This window comes from Dipodomys ordii, unplaced genomic scaffold (genome assembly GCF_000151885.1).
Source record: "Dipodomys ordii isolate 6190 unplaced genomic scaffold, Dord_2.0 Scaffold31, whole genome shotgun sequence".
NCBI lineage: Eukaryota > Metazoa > Chordata > Mammalia > Rodentia > Heteromyidae > Dipodomys > Dipodomys ordii.
The window spans coordinates 4343758-4364408 of record NW_012267247.1 but is presented as its reverse complement, the minus strand read 5'-3'; the positions used below and the strand labels follow the sequence as shown (position 1 = coordinate 4364408).

At 43.1% G+C, this 20651-nt stretch overlaps 1 protein-coding gene and 1 pseudogene across 2 annotated transcripts in view; both read left to right on the top strand.

Moving 5' to 3' along the window:
* Positions 1-20651, top strand: part of Fam222b (family with sequence similarity 222, member B) — a 68805-nt gene that overhangs the window by 33447 nt on the left and 14707 nt on the right. Inside the window, exon 1 of one of the 2 annotated variants that reach the window (XM_013016277.1) lies at positions 867-928. The exons of the other annotated variant lie outside the window; for it this stretch is intronic. The gene's annotated coding sequence lies outside the window, so the exon portion shown is untranslated. Of the gene's footprint in view, positions 1-866; positions 929-20651 lie in introns of those variants that run through there. 2 annotated transcript variants of the gene reach the window in all.
* On the top strand, positions 15704-16001 carry LOC105985648 (annotated as a pseudogene).

Below are 20651 nucleotides of genomic sequence, written 5' to 3'. Positions count from 1 at the left end.
GGCTTTTTTCTTTTTGCTTATGTGGCGCTGAGGAATCGAACCCAGGGCCTCAGGCATGCAAGGCAAGCACTCTACCACTGAGCCACCTTCCCAGCCCCTTAATGTATTTCTTACCCTCCTCTGTTGATGCATACTTTGCCAGCAGCCTACTCCCCCTTTGCCTCATTCCTTAATTTCCCTGTCACAGGAAGAAAAAGTTTGTGACAGGGAATATTGAAGTATGCAATTGATTTAATATATAAACCTAAATCTTCCCACTGTTTTGAGAGAATGTAATTCATTAATCTGAGGAGGGAGAGGCTTAGAGGGCATCCTTTAAAAAAAAACACTGCCAAGTCTCTGGCATTCCTGGATGTACTGCCTGAGGGGTTCATTTTTAGTACACAGTTAGCATGGGTAACAGGATAAATGGTTCCTCATGATGTTGCCCAGTTGTGGGATGCTAGGCTCCAAGGTTTGAGGTAGGGAGCTGGAGAGTTGGGGGCAGCACTAACAAAGAGGAGCCGCACCGGGGCAGGGGCGTCGGGTAGCTGGCCTATCCCAGGCGGCTGACCTCCCAGTGGCTCTTCCCAGTTGGCTGCCCGGCAAGTCGCTCTGCTGGTTCCCTGGTTGAGGATTGGCTGTGTAGTGGGAGGAGACTTGCAAAGAAGGATGGAGTTGAGGGGGCGGGGTTGGCTTCCGGCGGCCGGGAGCGAGTGGCAGCCGCCTGGGGGAGGGGGTGTCGGCGCACCGCGGAGTGCTGCGCTCAGTGAGCCTGGCACCCGGAGTAGCCGCTTCCCCCTCCCCCTCCCGAGGCCGCTGGAAGCCCCTTCTCATCCTTCCTTCCTGGGCTGGGGCGAACTGGGCTGAGCGGTCCCAGGCGGGCGGGGTGGAGTCCCGGAGCCCTGCCGAGCACCGCGGAGCGAATCTCACCTTTCCTGGGCGCCAGGTGTGTGTGCGCGCGCGTGTGCGTGTGCTTTTTCTGACGCGACCCCGACTTTAGTCGACTTAACCTTGTAAGAAAAGGAGAAATGGATCTGGAAGTAAGAGCTCCACATTCTATCCGTTTATCTTGATTTTCCAGTTTCCCTCTTCATTTCACCCCTTTAGCTATGTGAGGAGATTCAGTACTCTTACCACCTCTATCGATATGTCGTCAGCCGCGTTGTAAAATGCACAGAGAAGAAAAGAGCCCTTTTTTATATGGCATCTGATGTTGTAAACTGAAAGAAAAAAAGGACAAGCTAAAAGTGTGTTTGGAGGAGCTGTACAACATCTGTGTCCTTTAAGAATATCTTCATCTTTTTCCTCGGAGTCTGCCTTAATTAGTAACAGCAATCTGAAAAGAGTAGGAGCTTGTGAAAAGAGGGAGCAGCTTAGGTCAATGTTGGTTAAACGAAATCCTTATAGTTGTTAGCACTTGACTCTGCTAAAGTCTCTTTTCCCGAATACATTGTCACTGGCTTTGTGTAGTAGCCCAGCCCTGTTGGAGAAACCTTCTCCTGAGGGCAAACTTACCTTGGTGTTACTGAAACTTGAAAATCTTGTCAATTTCTTCATTGGTGTATTTCCTATATTTATAACCTCCAGAATTCTGCCATCAAAAGCGTTTAAAAATCCAGGTGCATGGGCTGGGAATCTGGCTTAATGGTACAATGCTTACCTATCATGCGTGAAGCCCTGGGTTTGACTCCTCCATACCACATACACAGAAAAAGCAAGCCGTGGTTCGATTCCTCAGTACCACATAAATAGAAAAGGCTGGAAGTGGCACTGTGGCTCAAGTTGTAGAGTGCTAGCCTTGAGCAAAAAGACAGCACCCAGGCCCTGAGTTCAAGCTCCAGGACTGGCAAAAAAAGAAAAAAAAAGAAAAGTGCAGGTGGCTCACACCTATCATTGTAGCTACTGAAGAGGCTGAGGATCTGAGGATCATGGTTCAAAGCCAGCCTGGGGTAAAAAGTCCCCTGAGACTTTTTAAAAAGGCTCTAAAATCCAGATGCATTTTAATTCACTTTTTTTTTTCTTTTTGTCAGTAATGGTGCTTGAACTTTGGGCTTGGGCACTGTCCCTGCGCTCTTCAGCTCAAGGCAAGTGCTCTACTACTTGAGCCACAGCGCCACTTCTGATTTTCTAGTGGTTTTTATTGGAGATAGGAGTCTCACGGTCTCTCCTGCCCGGGCTGGCTTTGAACCGAAATCCTCAGATCTTAGCCTTCTGAGTAGATAGGATTACAGGCATGAGCCACTGGTGCCTGGCTTAGTTCACTTTTTAAAGGTTCTTCTCTCCAAAGTTTATGAATTTGAATGATTGTAACATTATAATTTAAAATTTATTTACCTCTTTTGTCTTCCTTTGCTTCTGTTACTTATCCCTTTTTTTCCTGAAAGATATGTATCTTATCTCTAGCATAAATTAGATACCTCTCTTTATATATATATATATATATATTTTTTTTTTTTTTTTGCTGGTTGTAGGGACTGGACTCTGGGCATGGGCGCTGTACCTCAGCTCTTCAGCTCAAAGCTAGCGCTCTATTACTTGATCCACAGTGCCACTTCCAGTTTTCTGCTTATGTAGTGCTGAGGAATCAAACCCAGGGCCTCATGCATGTAAGATAAGCACTCTATCACTGAGCCACCTTCCCATCCCCTATAGTTTCATTTTTTATTTTTATTTTTTGCAATATTGGTAATTGAACCCAAGGCCTTACAGTTGTTAGGCAGACAATATATCCCCCGCTCTTCTTGAGTAGTTTGCTGGTACTGGGGCATGAACTCAGAGCTTTAAGCTCTTGGCTCCCTTTTTCTGTTCATGGCTGGTGTTGTATCACTTGAGCCATACCTGTAGCATTTTCTAGCATTTTGCTGGTTAATTGGAGATAAAAATTCATTGCCTGCACTGGCTTTGAACTTTGATCTTCAGATCTTAGCCTCTTGAGTAGCTAGGATTACAGGTGGTGGTGACACGTAGCTTGAGTGTTCTGAGTGGAAAGTTATCCTTTGAACGTAGGATACCCCCAAAATTAAGAATTCATTATGTTAGAAACAGAAGTATATTTCTCTCTCTCTCTCTTTCTCTCTCTCAAATGTGTGTTAGTAGCTAGGATTACAGAGAAGAGCCACTGGTGGCTTATAGAACAGGTCTATCTTAATATTGATTAACAAAGAGCTATAAGTGTCAGAAAGGATGAATGTGAATGTTTTTGTCAACACTTGGATAATAACTAAAATAATACATAATTTTATTCTTGGAATTCAGGTTTAGTTTTTTATGTGTCTATTTTTTTTTTTTTTTGGTACTGGGAATCAAACCCAGAACCTTGTGGATGCTAGACAAGCATGCTACTGCAGTAGTTACCTATACGTCTAGCTCTGGAGTTCAGCTTTGAAGACAGAATTGACAAACTGAAGCTATCTTACAGTTTTAGCCAAATGAGTAGTAGTAGTTGTTGTTGTTGTTGTTCGTGGGGCTTGAACTCAGGGCCTGGGAGCTGTCCCTCAGCTCTTTAGCTCAAGGCTAGCATTCTACCACTTGAGCCACAGTGCTACTTCCAGTTTTCTGGTGGTTTATTGGAGATAAGAGTCTCATGGACTTTCCTGCCCGGGCTGGCTTTGAACCGTGATTCTCAGATATCATCCTCCTGAGTAAGTAGGATTATAGGCATGAGCCACTGGCACCCGGCTAGTGAGTAATTTTTCACATTGACTTATTGGATCTTTCACAAATCATTTGTAATTTTGAGTGAAAGCAAATATTATGAAGAGTAAGATGATAAGAAACGAAATCACCTCAGGTGGGAAACACCATGTAGTCCTGTGTATGGTATATGTGTGTGTACATATATACATATTTCCTTTAATTAATTTTATTTACTCTTTGATTATGTGGTACCAAGGAATTAAACCTAGGGCCTTATACATGTTAGGGAAGCACTCTACCACCAAGCCACATTTCCAGCCCCATATATATATATATTTGTGTGCTATGTGTAAACAAACATACATATATACAAGCAGATACTTATACAAAAATACATAATATAGTACTATGTGATTTTTTTTGTTTCTTTTATATGTTCCTCCCTTTATGGTATATCCCCTGTTGTCAACGTATTTTATTTTTTTATTTTATTTATTTATTTTTTTGTCGGTCGTGGGGCTTGAACTCTGGGCCTGGGTGCTGTCCCTCAGCTCTTCAGCTCAAGGCAAGCGCTCTACCTCTTGAGCTACAGCGCCACTTCCGGTTTTCTGGTGGTTTATTGGAGATAGGAGTCTCACGGTCTCTCCTGCCCGGGCTGGCTTTGAACCGCGATCCTCAGATCTCAGCCTCCTGAGTAGCTAGGATTACAGGCGTGAGCCACCAGCGCCCGGCCGTATTTTATTTTGGTACCCTGCATCTTATATGTACGTTTATCTAATTTGGGGAGGAGAAGGGGAATAACAAAATGCTGAAACAAGAACACAGGATGACCCATTGCAACAATGATACTCAGAAGACACTATGTTGGAAACAAACTACAACTTCTTGCAGGGGAGGGGCAGTAAGGGAGGAAAGGGATAGTAGGAGAAAAACAAAGGAGGGGGTAACAATGTTCGACAAGAAATGTAGTCATTAAGCTGGGCACCAGTGTAATCCTAGCTACTCAGGAGGCTGAGATCTGAGGATCACAGTTCAAAGCCAGACCGGGCAGAAAAGTCTATGAGACTTATCTCCAGTTAACCACCAGAAAACTAGAAGCGAAACTGTGACTCAAGTGGAAGAGTGCTAGCCTTGAGCTGAGGAGCTCAGGGATAGCACCCAGGCCCAGAGTTCAAGCCCCACGACTGACCAAAAAAACAACAAGTAGTCAATATAGAATTATGCAAAAAAGTAAGTATACAATAATCCTATATTATATTTAGGAATTTTAATCATTTATCCCCAATGGTTCTATAGAAAATTTTAAATTGTGAGGAAAAGAGTGTTCCTTAGATGTCTTATCTAACAACTTGCTGAGAATATGCTGTTAAAAATCACTGAAGGGCTGGGAAGGTGGCTCAGTGATAGAGCATTTGCCTTGCATGCATGAGGCCCTGGGTTCGATTCCTCAGCACCACATAAGCAGAAAAACAAAGCTGGAAGTGGTGCTGTGGCTCAAGTGATAGAGTGCTAGCTTTGAACTGAAGAGCTGAGGCCAGGCCCAGAGTTCAGGCCCCACAACCGGACCCCCCCCCCAAAAAAAAAAAAATCACTGAAGCTGGGGCTGGGAAGTTGGCTCAGTGGTAGAGTGCTTGCCTTGCATGTATGAGGCCCTGGGTTCGATTCCTCAGCACCACATAAATAAAAAAAACCGGAAGTTGTGCTATGGCTCAAGTGGTAGAGTGTCGCCTTGAGCTGAAGAGCTGAGGGACAGCATCCAGGCCCAGAGTTCAAGCCCCACAAACAACCAACCAAAAAAAAAAAAAATCACTGAAGCTAGCCAGTCACCAGTGGTTCATGCTGGTAATCCTAGCTACATAGGAGGCTAAGATCTGAGGATTTCAGTTCAAAGCCAGCCTGGACAGGAAAGTCCATGAGACTCTATTGCCAGCTAACCACACAAAAAAAGCCTGAAGTGGAGCTATGTTAAGTGATAGAGCACTAGCCTTGAGCAAAAAAACTAAGGGAGCGTCTAGTCCCTGAGTTCTAGCCCCAGCACTTCACCCAATTCCCATGTGTGTGCGTGTAGGTGTGCATGTGGGTGCATACCCACATACATACAAAATATAATTGCAGCTTTTGTGAGCTAGCTGGTATGTAAAATGAAGTGCACTTCACTGTCCAAGATGTAGCAAGCTAAGGGAGGGAAGTGACAGACACAAACATACAAAACATCATAAAGAAGAATGTAGCACCTAAATTTTTTTCTCCCCAAAAGCAAATTTCCCTCCTACTTGGTATCTTATGTATTTATTTTTTTCCTTTCACTCCCTATGTGTCAACAGTTACTAAAGCTTTTTAAAGTTGTTAGACCTTACTATTTTTTTACCTCTCTATTTTTTTTCTTACTATTTAAAAAAAAAATCTTTCTTGACTGATTTGTATAATCAGTATTTTGTATGGTGCAATGGTTGGGGTTCCCTAAAGAATTTTTCCCAGGAGACAAAAAGCTATGTATAGAACTGTTCATAGGCATATCTACATTGTTCTCCAGATATCATTTAAGTGGCTTGGAAACGCTCAGGTTTTGTCAAACCTCTCTCTGCAAGAAAACAATTACATGAAGCCATGACTACTTATAATTTTTTAGGCTGAGTGGACAGTGCTACTGAAGTAAAAGGAACTGATTTAATTTTCTTTAATAATCTGTTTCTTTCCATCTTGTTCTGTCACAGCTTAAAAAGTGTTAAGTAAAATGGCCCTGTGTTCTCTCTAAAGGGAGACTCCAGCCTAATCCCTCATTCACACTTGAAGTATAAAATGATCCCCTTGAGAAGGTGAAGGAAAACATTGGACCCTTGGTATTACTTAATTCTCAATAATCAGCTTGAATGTTGTAAGGTTTGGAATTGGCAAAAGCTTTCTCAAGGTAAGAAAACATTAGAAGCAAAAAAGGGAATGCTGCTCTCAAAATGAGATTTATTTAGAGACAATGGATGCATTCATAAGGAGATTTGGCTGATAGTGTTTAGCTTTGTCAGTCAGGTATCAGAGCAATATTTTGTGTGTGCTTAAGTATAAACTTCTCCCACTGGACTTGATACTTAGAAGCATCTTTTGAGAAAGTTGTTTGCTGTTGAGTCTGAATTCCGAGGGTAGAGGACTTGGTAGATTCTATAATCTGTTTACTACTCAGAACATGGAATTGATTGTTGGCGAGTTACTGAACTCTTAGTAAAAAATTTGCTAATCAAATTGCATTCAGTCCTTAATAATGTGCTTTTCTGTATTTGGTGAGAGCCAGAGTTACCTTCTTTGTTTGATGTACATGCATATGTTCAGTGGTTCAAAATAGCCAACCTGACCACCTGTAATCCTATCCTACCTCTTAGGACACTGAGGATTGGGATTTTTAGGCCAGCTTCAGCTACAAAGAGAGATCTAACAAATAGATAAAGAAATAATTAGAATGATGTATAGATTTCACTTCTGTTAAGGTAATTTAGCTTTTAACCTGGGCCAGCATGTTAATAACTTCTGTTCTGGATCAAGTGGTAGGTGAGATTTGATCTCCAGTATTAATATACCACTGTGTTTGATTATCTTTGGTTTTGTAACTAGTGCAGCAATGAGCTAGCACATTTTGGAAACAGGCCAGTGATAACACTGCCCTTGGGCCTGGATGGATGGAAAAATAGGACAGAATAAACAATTGAGAGCATAAATAATGAATCTTCCAACTGAGCCCTAAGAGAGTAAGGGAGATTATCCTCAAAAGCTGTTCAATCTGGCAGTGAAAGGGGAAGAGCCCACAGAATTAATTACCCACACTGTGTTTGAAATACTGCATGTATTATGGAATTGTTAGAACCACTCAAAACAAAATTATCTTTCTGATAGAAACTTTTAACCCATTCTGATCCCCAACTAGACTCTAATTGTTTTCTTTTGAGAATGCTAGCTTTTGCTTCTTTCCCCAAACCTTGTTCTATATGTTATGCTTTGAACACTGGAGTCTTTTGTTTGGCCAGATCTTAGATTTTTGCTTAGTGAATGATTTCATTATTTGTAAATTTATGTGGTAGAAGAAAAAATTGGAGCCTTATTTCAAGAGATCCATTGGTATCTTGAATATAGATTATAGTTCAGGGTATAATTAATAGTATCTCAAAAAAGGTTAAGACAAAAGTTTAAGTTCAAGAATCATTATTAAGATAAATACTTTCGCTTTCAGATTAGTGTTTGTCCAGTGGGTTAAATAAATATTCAAGTATGCTCTCATTGTTCTTAGCATTTCTCTGAGTTAGGGAAAACTAATATCCTGTGATTTGTTAGTAAGGTCAGAACTAGAGCTTAGGTGGGGAGGATGGGAAGGGATGGGAAGGGGAAACAAAGGAGGAGGCTACAATGCTTGATAAGAAATGTACTCATTTTCTTGCCCATGTAATTGTAACCCCTCTGAACAGTATTTTCACACACACAAAAAAAAGAACTAGAGCATAGATCTCTAAATTCTAATTCTTTTCCCCATTTTGGGAGGGGGTGTTGAGAGAAAGATTAGTACAAGATTTGAACTCTTGGTCTTGTACTTGCTAACCAGGCACTGTATTATTTGAGCCACTCAACCAGTTCCATTTTACGGTGATTTTGTTTGTTTGTTTTTGGTCAGTCCTGAGGCTTGAACTCAGAGCCTGGGTACTGTCCCTGAGCTGCTTTTGCTCAAGGCTAGCACTCTACCACTTGAGCCACAGCACCACTTCTGGCTTTTTTATGTGGTACTGAGGATTCAAACACAGGGCTTCATACATGCTAGGCCAGCATTCTACCACTAAGCCACATTCCCAGCCCTACAGGAACTTTTTGAACCCCTATTTAAAGTGATTTGAGAGCTGGGGATGTAGCTCAGTGGTAGACCATGTGCTTCACATCCTTAAAGGTCTGGATCCAATCTCCATGACTACAAGAAACAAATAAAAATTTCCCAGCTGGGCACTGGTGGCTCACACTAACAACAAAACCAAAACCAAACAAACCCCCAAGCCCCCTCCCCCCCCAAAAAAAAACAAACTTGGAGCTGTGATATCTAATAGCTCCAAAAGAGACTTGACCCTTATCTGATTGTACTGAGGTCCTATGGGGAATTAAGATATTCCAAGTAAATCAGAAATTTGCTCTTAATACTAGCTTGTGTGTGTGTGTGTGTGTGTGTGTGTGTGTGTGTGTGTGTGTGTGTGTAGGTGTGTTTGTGTGTACTTGCATGTGTGTACATGCATGAGTAATAAGGCTTGAGCTGGGTGCCTAAGCTCTCAAGTGGCTTTTTCCCACTAAGACTGCTCTGCCACTTGAACCACACCCTCACATCCAGCTTTTTACTGGTTAATTGTAGATAAGAATCTCACCAGCAGGCTGTTGGTGGCTCTTGGTTATAATCCTAGCTACTCAGGAGGCTTGAGATCTGCGAATTAGCAGTTCAGAGCCAGCCCAGGCAGGAAAGTCTGTGAGACTATCTCCAACTATACCCTCCTCAAAAAACAAAAACTAAACAAAACCCTGAAGCTGTGGCTCCTAGTGGTAGAGTGCTAGCCTTGAGCAAAAAGCTCAGGGACAGTGCCCAGGTCTTGAGTTCAAGCCCCACAACTGACAAAAAAGAAAAGAATCTCGCAGTCTTGTTTACCTAGGCTAACTTTGAACCTCATGATCCTCAGATCTGTAACTAGGATTACAGATTCTAGGATTACAAAGTTGCTCTTGCTGGGTTGCCTTGTCTTTTTGTGGGGGAGGGGGAGGTGTCAGTTATGGGACTTGAACTCAGGGCCTGGGTGCTGTTCCCTGAACTCTTTTTTTTTTAATTTATTAATTTATTTTTATTTGTGAACATACTGTACAGAGGGGTTACAATTACATGGGCAGGATAATGCGTACATTTCTTACCAAGCATTGCAGCCTCCTCCTTTGGTTTACCCTTCACATCCCTTCCCAGCCTCCCCCCTCCCCCCCAGTCCCTGAACTCTTTACCACTTGAGCCACAGGTCCACATCTGGCATTTTGGTGGCTAATTTGAGATAAGAGTGGATTGGGGCCGGGTACCAGTGACTCACACCTGTAATCCTAGCTACTCAGGATTGTGGTTCGAAGCCAGCCCAGACAGGAAAGTCTGTGAAACTCTTTTATCTCCAGTTAATCATCAGAAAGCCAAAAATGGTGCTGTGGCTCAGGTGGTAGAGTGCTAGCCTTGAGTATAAAGAGGCTTAGGGACAGTGCTCAGGCCCTTAGTTCAAGCCTCTGGACTGGCAAAAAAAGAGAAGGAGAAGAGAGGAAGGAGGAAATAGAAGAAGGAGAAGGAGGATGCGGACAAGGAGGAAGAGGAGGAGGAGGGTGAAAAAAGCAAAACATTATTAAACCTTGGGGCTGGGAAGGTGGCTCAGTGGTAGAGTACTTACCTCTCATGCATGAGGACCTGGGTTTGATTTCTCAGTACCACATAAACAGAAAATGCTGAAAGTGGTGCTGTGGCTCAAATGTTAAAGTGCTAACCTTGAGCTGAAGATCTGAGGGACAGTGCCCAGGCCCAGAGTTCAAGCCTCATGACAGACCAAAAATAAATAAATAAATAAATGAAGTTAAACCTTCCAAAAAACCTTAAACTTTCCAAAATAGGTTTTTTTTGTTTGTTTGTTTTTGGGTCATGGGTCTTGAACTCTGGGCCTGGGCACTGTCCCTGAGCTCTTCAGCTCAGCCAGCGCTCTACCACTTGAGCCACAGCGCCACTTCCAGTTTTCTGGTGGTTTATTGGATATAGGAGTCTCACAGACTTTCCTGCCCAAGCTAGCTTCAAACCACAATCCTCAGATCTGAGCCTCCTGTGTAGCTAGGATTACAGATGAGCCATCAGCACCCCGCCAAAATAGCTTTTATATTTCTAATGCCTTGCTCTTATTTTTTATTATCTTTAAGTAGGTATACCAAAGGGTTTCAATTCAACAGCAATCTTTGAGTACAGTGCATTGTAACTTTTATGTTGAAAGCATACCAAATGGATATCTAGCTGCCTCTTAGGAACAGTTCTGATTGCATTCATGTTTAACTGTTTCTTGTCAGAGCCAGACCACCTAAGGAAAACAAAAAAACTAGAGGTAGCATTTTTTTGGGGGGGAGGGTCCAGTCGTGGGGCCTGAACTCTGGGCCTGGGCACTGTCCTCAGCTCTTCAGCTCAAGGCTAGTGCTCTACCACTTGAGCCACAGCACCACTTCCAGCTTTTTTCTTTTTGCTTATGTGGTACTGAGGAATCGAACCCAGGGCCTCATGCATGCAAGGCCAGCACTCTACCACTGAGCCACCTTCCCAGCCCTAGAGGTAGCATTTTGTACCTGCTTTTCTCTTTTACCCTCTTCAGTAGGATACCAGTCTCCTACTCATTTTGCAGACCAATTTTCACCTTTTGTGATATAGAGTGACTTCCAGAGATCTACAATACCCTTAGAAGTTGTAGACACAATTGAAAAAGGAAGAGTTTGATGTACATTCCAGGGGAAAGGGCAAAGGTCTTGCTTGAGCAGAAGTAGAGATAAATAAGTCAGACTATAGGAATCTGTCAAATTCAAAGCCCATTCAGAAGTGATTTAATTTTTGCTATTGAAACATCAATAATGCTATTTTTCCTGTCTGAAACTTAGGTTACCTAAGATTCTCTTTTTTTTTTTTTGGGTCCGGTCGTGGGGCCTGAACTCTGGGCCTGGGCACTGTCCTCAGCTCTTCAGCTCAAGGCTAGAGCTCTACCACTTGAGCCACAGCACCACTTCCAGCTTTTTTCTTTTTGCTTATGTGGTGCTGGGAACCGAACCCAGGGCCTCAGGCATGCGGGGCAAGCGCTCTACCACTGAGCCACCTTCCCAGCCCCCTAAGATTCTCTTAAAAGACAAATTGTTAACAGAAGGACAAAAGGTGCAAATGTAGCAGTGGTGCTCACTAAAGACCACATTGAAAATGAACTATACAACCTGTGTGTGTAGCGGTGGGAGGAAAAAACTGGGAGAAAGCAAGGGAAAGGGTGACATTGTCCAAAAAGAAATGTATTCATGGCTGGGAATGTGGTTTAGTGGTAGAGTGCTTGGCCTGGCATGCATGAAGCCCTGGGTACAATTCCCCAGTACCACATAAACAGAAAAAGGCAGAAATGGTGCTGTGGCTCAAGTGGTAGAGTGCTAGCTTTTTTTTTTTTTAATTCATTTTTTGGTCGGTTGTGGGGCTTGAACTCTAGGCCTGGACGCTGTCCCTCAGCTCAAGGTGAGCGCTCTACTGCTTGAGCCACAGCACCACTTCCAGTTTTCTAGTGGTTAATTGGAGATAAGAGTCTCATGGACTTTGACCAGGCTGGCTTTGAACCGTGATCCTCAGATCTCAGCCTCCTGAGTAACTAGGATTACAGGCATGAGCCACTGGAGCCTGGCAGGAGTGCTAGCCTTGACCAGAAGAAGCTCAGGGCGGTGCCAAGAGCCTGAATTCAAACCCTAGGACTGGCAAAAAAGAAAAGAAAAGAAAAAATAGAAATATACTTAAATGCTGGACACTGGTGGCTAGCACCTGTAACCCTAGCTATTCAGGATGGTGAGATCTGAGAATAGTGGTTCAAAGCTTGCCAGGCAGAAAGTCTGTGAGACTCATCTCCAGTTAACCACCAGAAAAGCAGAAGTGGCACTTGTAGAAAAGCGCTAACCTTGAGCGAAGCTCAGGGACAGTGCCTAGGTTCTAAATTCAAGCCCCATGACCAAAAGAAGAAAGGAAAAAGAAAAAAAGAAATGTACTCATGGCTGGGAAGTTGGCTCAGTGGTAGAGTGCTTGCCTTGCATGCATGAGGCCCAGGGTTCGATTCCTGAGCACCACATAAGCAGAAAAAAGCCCCAAGTGGTGCTGTGGTTCATGTGGTAGAGCGCTCCCCTTGAGCTGGGACAGTGCCCAGGCCCAGAGTTCAGCTCCCACGACCAACCGAAAGGAAGGAAGGAAGGAAGGGAAGGGAGGAAGGAACTCATTACAGACTTATGTAACTTAACCCCTCAGTATATCAGCTTTATAATAACAATTTTTTTAATGAGGAGAAAAAGAAAGAAATTATGAGTATAATAGTATTTCTAGCCTTGCATTATTTCTTTTTATTTATTTTTTGGTGGCAATCTTGGTGCTTTAACTGAAGTCCTAGTCACTGTCCCTGAGCTTCTTTTGTTCAAGGCTAGCCCTCTTCCACTTGAGCCACAACTCTCCTTGCTTTTTAGTGGCTAGTTGGAGATAAAGAGTCTCACAGACTTTCCTTCCTGGGCTGGTTTTGAACCATAATCTTTAGATCTCAGCCTCCTGGGTAGGATTATACGCATGAACTACCAGCACCCAGCTTTATTTCTCACTAGTACATGCTAGTGGCAAAGGGTACCTATTAGAGCATGGAGATAAGATTACAATGGGTTACTTAGCGTGTCTAGGGGAACGTAACAATTCTCAGCAACCTTTAGCCTTAATGGTCATGGTTTTTGTTAAAAAATTTATCTTCAGAGTGCTTGCCTTGCATGCTTGAAACCCTGGGTTTGATTCCTTAGCACCACATAAGCAGAAAAAGCCAGAAGTGACATTGTGGTTCAAATGGTAGAGCGCTAGCCTTGAACCGAAGAGTTGAGGGATAGCGCCCAGGCCCAGAGTTGAAGCCCCACAACTGACAAAAAAAAAAAAATCATGCTTATCTGAGGAAGTACCAGTTAATGCTTTTTCTCCTGGCCCAGTACTCTGGGCATTAGTTGGAATTGCTGATTGATTTGCAGGGGGGAAACTGAGAGTAATTTTGTGTTTATCCACAAATTACCCACAGTTTCATTTGCTATCAGATAGAAGTAGCAGAAAGAATGGGCTGTTTGCCAGTTTCAGCTTTGCCATGATTAGGGCATTAGTTCAATTATGTCCAATTAACTTATATTGCAGATAGTGGTGATAATTACTTCCAAGTCAGTTTTTGGCTGCAGTTACCCAAGGCTGAAGTATGAACTTGATGGATTTTATTAACCACTATGACATATTACACTCACTCCATTGCAGTTATTTCTTTTTTCAGACCTCTTTTAGACATGAGCTCAAAGCATTGTAAAAATCCATCTCACATATTATCTTTCTTTTGAAGAGCTGTGTAGGATCATATTTTAAAAGAATCTATTAGGAACAGCCATAATGACTTTATATTCTGAGATTATACCCTTGAGTTCATTGATGCTTACAAGAGAGTAGACTAGGGGCTGGGAAGGTGGCTCAGTGGTAGAGCGCTTGCCTTGCATGCATGAGGCCCTGGATTTGATTCCTCAAGACCACATAAGCAAAAAGAAAAAAGCCAGAAGTGGCGCTGTGGCTCAAGTGGTAGAGCGCTAGCCTTGAGCTGAAGAGCTGAGGGACAGCGCCCAGGCCCAGAGTTCAGGCCCCACAACTGGACCAAAAAAAAAACAAAAAGAGAGTAGAAAAATGGCATTCATAGTACCACCCATATTAGTTGCTGTGACATTATACTGATTGGCAAGGTAAAATCTGATCTTCTGTTGTGTTTTATTTATTTGTTTTTTTAAAGACAGGGCCCCACTCTATAGCTGAGGCTGGCCTTGAACTTGCTATGTAGTGTAGGCTGGCCTTAAACTTATGATCCTCCTACCTCTGCCTCCTGAGTGCTGTGATTGCAGGTATTGCAAGAGCCATGTGCCATCTAAGCCTAAGATCTTAGGCTTAGATCTAAGGATTTCAGTTTGAAGCCAGCCTGGTCAGAAAAATACATAAATCTATTACCTCTAATTAACCAACAAAAAGTGGGAAAGTGGAGGTGTGGCTCAAGTGGTAGAGTGCCAGCTTTTTTTTTTTTTTTTTTTTGGTCGGTTGTGGGGCTTGAACTCGGCCTGGGCGCTGTCTCTCAGCTCTTCAGCTCAAGGCGAGTGCTCTACCACTTGAGCTACAGCGCCACTTCCAGTTTTCTGGTGGTTTATTGGAGATAGGAGTCTCACGGTCTCTCCTGCCCGGGCTGGCTTTGAACCGCGATCCTCAGATCTCAGCCTCCTGAGTAGCTAGGATTACAGGCGTGAGCCACCAGCACCCGGCAGAGTGCCAGCTTTGAGCAAAAAACTAACCAAGAATGTGAGGACCTGAGTTAAAGCCCCCGTGCTACCACAAAACAGGTATGTGCCACCACCAGCACCCAACTGTAATTTAATAGGGATTTTAGAATGTTCTTTTAATAGAAAACCGCAAATATATTTGAAAATAACCATTTCTTTATAAAGTGATCCTGTGGTAGGGTGTTAGCCTGGAGGAAAAGAGCTCAGGGCCAAAGTTCAAGCCCCTCAACTGACCCCCCCCAAAAAAAAAAGATCCTTAGTTCCCTTGGCTATTTTCTTTCAAACTTTTACTTCAGTATTATTTAATGGCTACTCTGAGAACTAAATGTGCTCTTTCCTTTTTCTTCTTTATTGTTTCTTTTTTCTGATCTGAGACTGGGACTTGAATTTGGTACCTTACGCTTTCACACACTGACAAATGCTCTACCAACTGAACCATGCCTCCAACCCCCTAAATGTGCTCATATACAAAAGATTCCTTAAAATACAAAAGGTTGAAGTAGATTACAGATGAGTCTCTCACAAGATCTCCAGGTGACTTGCTGTTGCTTTCATTTCTGAAGTTACTTGCCTTAATCTCCTTTTGGTATTAGTCTCTCTTTCAGAGGGGTTATCTGTTTCCTTGGGTGTCTTTTTTTTTGGGGTGGTGGTGTCTGGTTGTGGGGCCTGAACTCAGAGCCCGGGCACTGTCCCTCAGCTCTTCAGCTCAAGGCTAGTGCTCTACTACTTGAGCCATAGCACTACTTCTGGCTTTTTTCTTTTTGCTTATGTGGTCCTGAGGAATCGAACCCAGGGCCTCATGCATGCAAGGCCAGCACTCTACCACTGAGCCACCTTCCCAGGCCCACTTTGGGTGTTTTAATAGACATTGCTACATAAAAATCTGGTTGAGGTCGTTCCCTGGACTGAAATGCCTGAGCCCAAGCATAGCAGAAGTGCTTTATCTTCTGACGTCTTTGTTCTTGGCAGCAGAAGTGAGATGACAAAGGGAACATCATTCTTTGGAAAGTGTCTCAATAAGACTCACACATTGTGCCACTGCTGCAGTTCTAAGGCCTACCACCTTCAGAAGTTGCAATGTAGCAAATGTGGCTACCCTGCAAAACGCAAGAGGAAGTTTAACTGGAGTGCCAAGGCTAAGAACAGATGAAATACTACAAGCACAGGTCAGATGAGGCACCAAAAAATTGTCTATTGCAGATTTCAGGCATGGATTCTGTGTACGAACAACACCTAATCCCAAGAGAGCAGCTGTTACAGAATCCAATTCATCTTGAGAATTTCAAAGATTAGCCATACAGTAAATGTTCTGGCTTAAAAAAAAAAAAATCTGGTTGAAAATAAGTTGCTAAGGAATATGACTCTGTGTGTGTGTGTGTGTGTGTGTGTGTTGGTCGATCTGTGCATGTGTGGGTGTGTGGGCATGCCAGTTCTGGGAGTTGAACTTAGGGCCTGGCCTTTGTCCTTTAGCTTTTTTCTCTTAAGGCTGGTGCTTTACCACTTGAACTACAGCTCTACTTCTAGCTTTTTGGTAGTTCATGATTGGTTTTGAGCCAAGAAGCTTAGATCTCAGCTTGCTGAGTAGGTAGGATTACAGGTGTGAGGCACCTAGTTAGCAGTGTTGACTTGTTTTTGTTTTTGCTGGTCCTGGGTTCTGTCCTTGAGCTTTGTTTTTAGTGTTTTTAATTATTTTATTTTGTGCTCTTTCCTTTTAGAGAATTTTAACCCACCTCACCATCCTGTTTGATGTTCACACATCCTATCTCACCCATGCAGCCTATCCTACTCTGCCATTCCATCCACCCCACCCATCTCACCCCCTGCATTCCACATATCCCATTCCACTTCACCCTCCATCTCACCCTATTTGTCCTGTCACGTACTATCCCATCATCTCTTCTAGCCCATCTCTTCTATCCCATGTATCCTATCCCACTGTGCCATCCATCCCATCTCATCCACCCCATTCTACCTCATCTATCTCATTCACTCCATCTCCCTGAATTTTTTTGCTCAAGGTTAGTGCTCTACCACGTGAGCCACCACTCCATTTCTGGCTGGCGGTATGGTTTTTGGTGTTGGGAAGGGGGTTGGTAGTAGGCTTGAACTCTGAGCTTGGGTGCTGTCCCTCAGCTCTTTAGCTCAAGGCTAGTGCTCTACCACTTGAGCCACAGCGCCACTTCTGGTTTTCTGGTGGTTAATTAGAGATAAGAGTCTCATGGACTTTCCTGCCCAGGCTGGATTTGAACCGTGATCCTCAGATCTCAGCTTCCTGAGTAGCTAGGATTACAGGCATGAGGCACTGGTGTCTAGCTGAGCACCTGTGGCTCATTCTTCTAATCCTACTACCTGGGAGCCTGAAGTGAGGATAACAGTTCAAAGCCAGCTTAGGCAGAAAAGTCCATGAGATTCTTATCACCAATTAACCACCAGAAAAACCCAAAAGTTTAAGTTTGGCTCAAGTGTGGAGTGCTAGCCTTGAGCAAAAAAAGCTCAGGGACAGCATTCGGTTCAATTGAGCTCCAAGACTGGGACAAGACAAAACAAAAACAGAAGAGGTACAGTAAAGGTCTGGGCAAGATAACACACATTTGTAATCCTAGCTACTTGAGAAGCAGAGATTGGGGGGATTGAAGTTTTAGGACAGCCAAGGCAAAAAAAAAATATTTTTAAATCCCTTTTCCATTGCAGCCAACTAGCAGGGTGTGGTGTTGTTTGTTTGTAATCACAGCTACTCAGAAGACATGGGTAAGAAGATTCTGTCTCAGGCTAATCTAGGGCAAAATGTGGAACTCTATCCAAAAAAATAACTAAAAGCACAAAAGGTCTGAGAGTGTGGTTAAGGGATAAGCATGCTTAGCAAGCATCCTGTATGGCTAAAGGATAATGGGAGAAGTAAGGAGAAGGAAAAGAAAAGCGGCACCATAAAAATACTAGGCAAGAAGTAAATCTAGTGTAACTTTTAGGTCCTAGGAGATGGTGGTTCTAAATATCTCATTTAGTTGAGACCACCAAAGTATTTGTTGCTTGAGTTTCCTGAAAATGTTCCTATTTATAGGAAGGTAGGTTTAATTTTTTTTTTCTTTCTGTCAGTCCTGGGGCTTGAACTGTGGGCTTGGGCGCTGTTCCTGTGTTCTTCAGCTCAAGTCGAGCGCTCTACCACTTGAGCCACAGCGCCACTTCTGGTTTTCTAGTGGTTTTTATTGGAGAGAAGAGTCTCACGGACACCGGGGTGCTGGTGGCTCACACCTGTAATCCTAGCTACTCAGGAGGCTGAGATCTGAGGATCGTGGTTCAAAGCTAGCCCGGGCAGGAGAGACTGTGAGACTCCTATCTCTAACAAACCACCAGAAAACCAGAAGTGGCGCTGTAGCTCAAGTGGTAGAGCGCTCGCCTTGAGCTGAGGAGCTGAGGGACAGCGCCCAGGCCCAGAGTTCAAGTCCCACGACTGACAAAAAAAAAAAAAAAGAGTCTCAGGGACTTTCCTACCCGGGCTGGCTTTGAACCTCAATCCTCAGATCTCAGCCTCCTGAGTAGCTAGGATTACAGGCGTGAGCCACCGGCACCCAGCTAGATTTAATTTTTTTTAATTATTGTTTTTAAGTTTGGACAAAGGGGTTTCCATTAAACAAGTCAGATTATGAGTATAAAGGATCTTGATCAGTGTTATTTCAGAGGTTTTTAAATTCCCTATCCATAGGAGAAATACTATCTTCTTATCACAGAGTAAAATGGAATTTGCCTTATGGACGTGATACACAGGTATTAGCCAGTGGGTCTTCAAGTTGGGGAAGGTCACTTTTTCTTTCTGAAACTCAGTTTCAACTTTATTCTGGATGTTTAGGATCAACATTATGAATTGCATCGTGGTGTTCAGAGATGAAGGTGACTCATTCTTCTTTTCTCTTGAAAGTCAGTTTTTCTGTTTCATTTGTGACTCTTAAACATGTTACATCAACTATACTCCATATATTTTGCATCTGTATCAGATTAATGTCATGTTAAATTCATTTCCAATAAATACATTGTTGCAGTTTAAAAAGAAAATACTAGAGCCGGGCGCTGGTGACTCACGCCTGTAATCCTAGCTACTCAGGAGGCTGAGATCTGAGGATCACGGTTCAAAGCCAGCCCGGGCAGGAAAGACTGTGAGACTCCTATCTCCAATAAACCACCAGAAAACTGGAAGTGGTGCTGTAGCTCAAGTGGTAGAGAGCTTGCCTTGAGCTGAAGAGCTGAAGGACAGTGCCCAGACCCAGAGTTCAAGCCCCACGATCGACAAAAAAAAAAGAAAAGAAAATACTAGGCAAGGAAGTGTTGCTGTGGCTCAAAGTGGTAGAGCCCTAGCATTGAGTGAAAAAGCTCAGGGACAGTACCCAGGCCCAGAGTTCAAGCCCCACGACTGGCCAAAAAAACAGAAACAAGACCAAAATACTACCTAAAAGCATAATTTCCAGCTCCATTATAGATCTCTTTGTTGTTGTTGGTAGTGGTGGTGGTGGTTGTGGGGCTTAAACTGGGAGCCTGGGCATTATCCCTGAGCTTTTCTGAACCACTTCCAGTTTTCTGGTGATTAATTGGAGATAAGAGTCTGACACAGACTTTCCTTCCTGTGTTTGCTTCAAACCTTGATCCTCAAATGTCAGCCTCCTGGGTACCTAGAATTACAGGTGGTAAACCACCAGCATCTAGCTTCCATTATAAACCATATAACAGTGTCATTAACCAAAATTTTTCTAATATACAACATTGGATTTGATACCTCCTCTCCTTTCCTGGATTATGCCCTGAGCTATATATTAGGGTGGTAATTGAGAGATTATTAAATAAGAGACCAGCATTTATAAGGGAACAGATTGTAAGCACAACCTTGATCATTTGACTTCATTTTTTATTTATTTATTTATTTTGTTGGTCATGGGGCCTGAACTCTGGGCCTGGGCGCTGTCTCTAAGCTCTTCAGCTCAAGGCTCGTGCTCAACAACTGGGGCCATAGCACCACTTCCAGCTTTTTCTGTTTATTTGGTGTTGAGGAATCGAACCCAGGGCCTAATGCACGCAAGGCAAGCACTCTACTACCGAGCCAACTTCCCAGCCCTTGATTTTATTTCTTTTTTTTTTTTTTAATTTTATTTGTGAACATACTGTACAGAGGGGTTACAATTACATGGGCAGGATAATGCGTACATTTCTTACCAAGCATTGCAGCCTCCTCCTTTGGTTTACCCTTCACATCCCTTCCCAGCCTCCCCCCTCCCCCCTTGATTTTATTTCTTGTTGCACTGTGTTGGGCACACTGTGTTCATTCTGTTGTCCTATCCACTAGAGACCTAAAAAGATTCAATTTGTGCCAGAACTCCAAAGCAGTTCTATTTTCACTGAGGTATTCATTCTTTTGTTCTTTTCCTGAAAGTACTATCTTAGACACAGTATAAGCAGCCTCTTTTACAAAGTATCTTTTCAGGTACCTGATCCTTAAAGCTGGAACTCTGAGATACTCATCATTTTGAGGTTGTTTCACATACCCAACAAAGCTCTCTAAAGGAAATAAAGAGGTTTTGTGGTCTTTAACATTTGAGCTTTTCCTTCACACCTTTGTTATGATCTAAAGTTCTAATATGGAACCTTGATTTGTAGGTTTTGCAGGCTTGGGAAGAAAATTCATACATTTTACTATATTCTACTTAAATTCATACATTTTACTATATTCTACTTATTTGAGAAGATTGTTTCTGCTACAAAGGGAGCTTACATTATTGCAGGACCTCTTTGCAACAGCAGGGGTTTGTGTGAACATCACTGGTTAAATTCATCTATACAAAGAGCTGCTGTGGGCTGGGAAGGTGGCTCAGTGGTAGAACGCTTGCCTTGCATGCCTGAGGTCCTGGGTTCGATTCCTCAGCACCACATAAGCAAAAAGAAAAAAG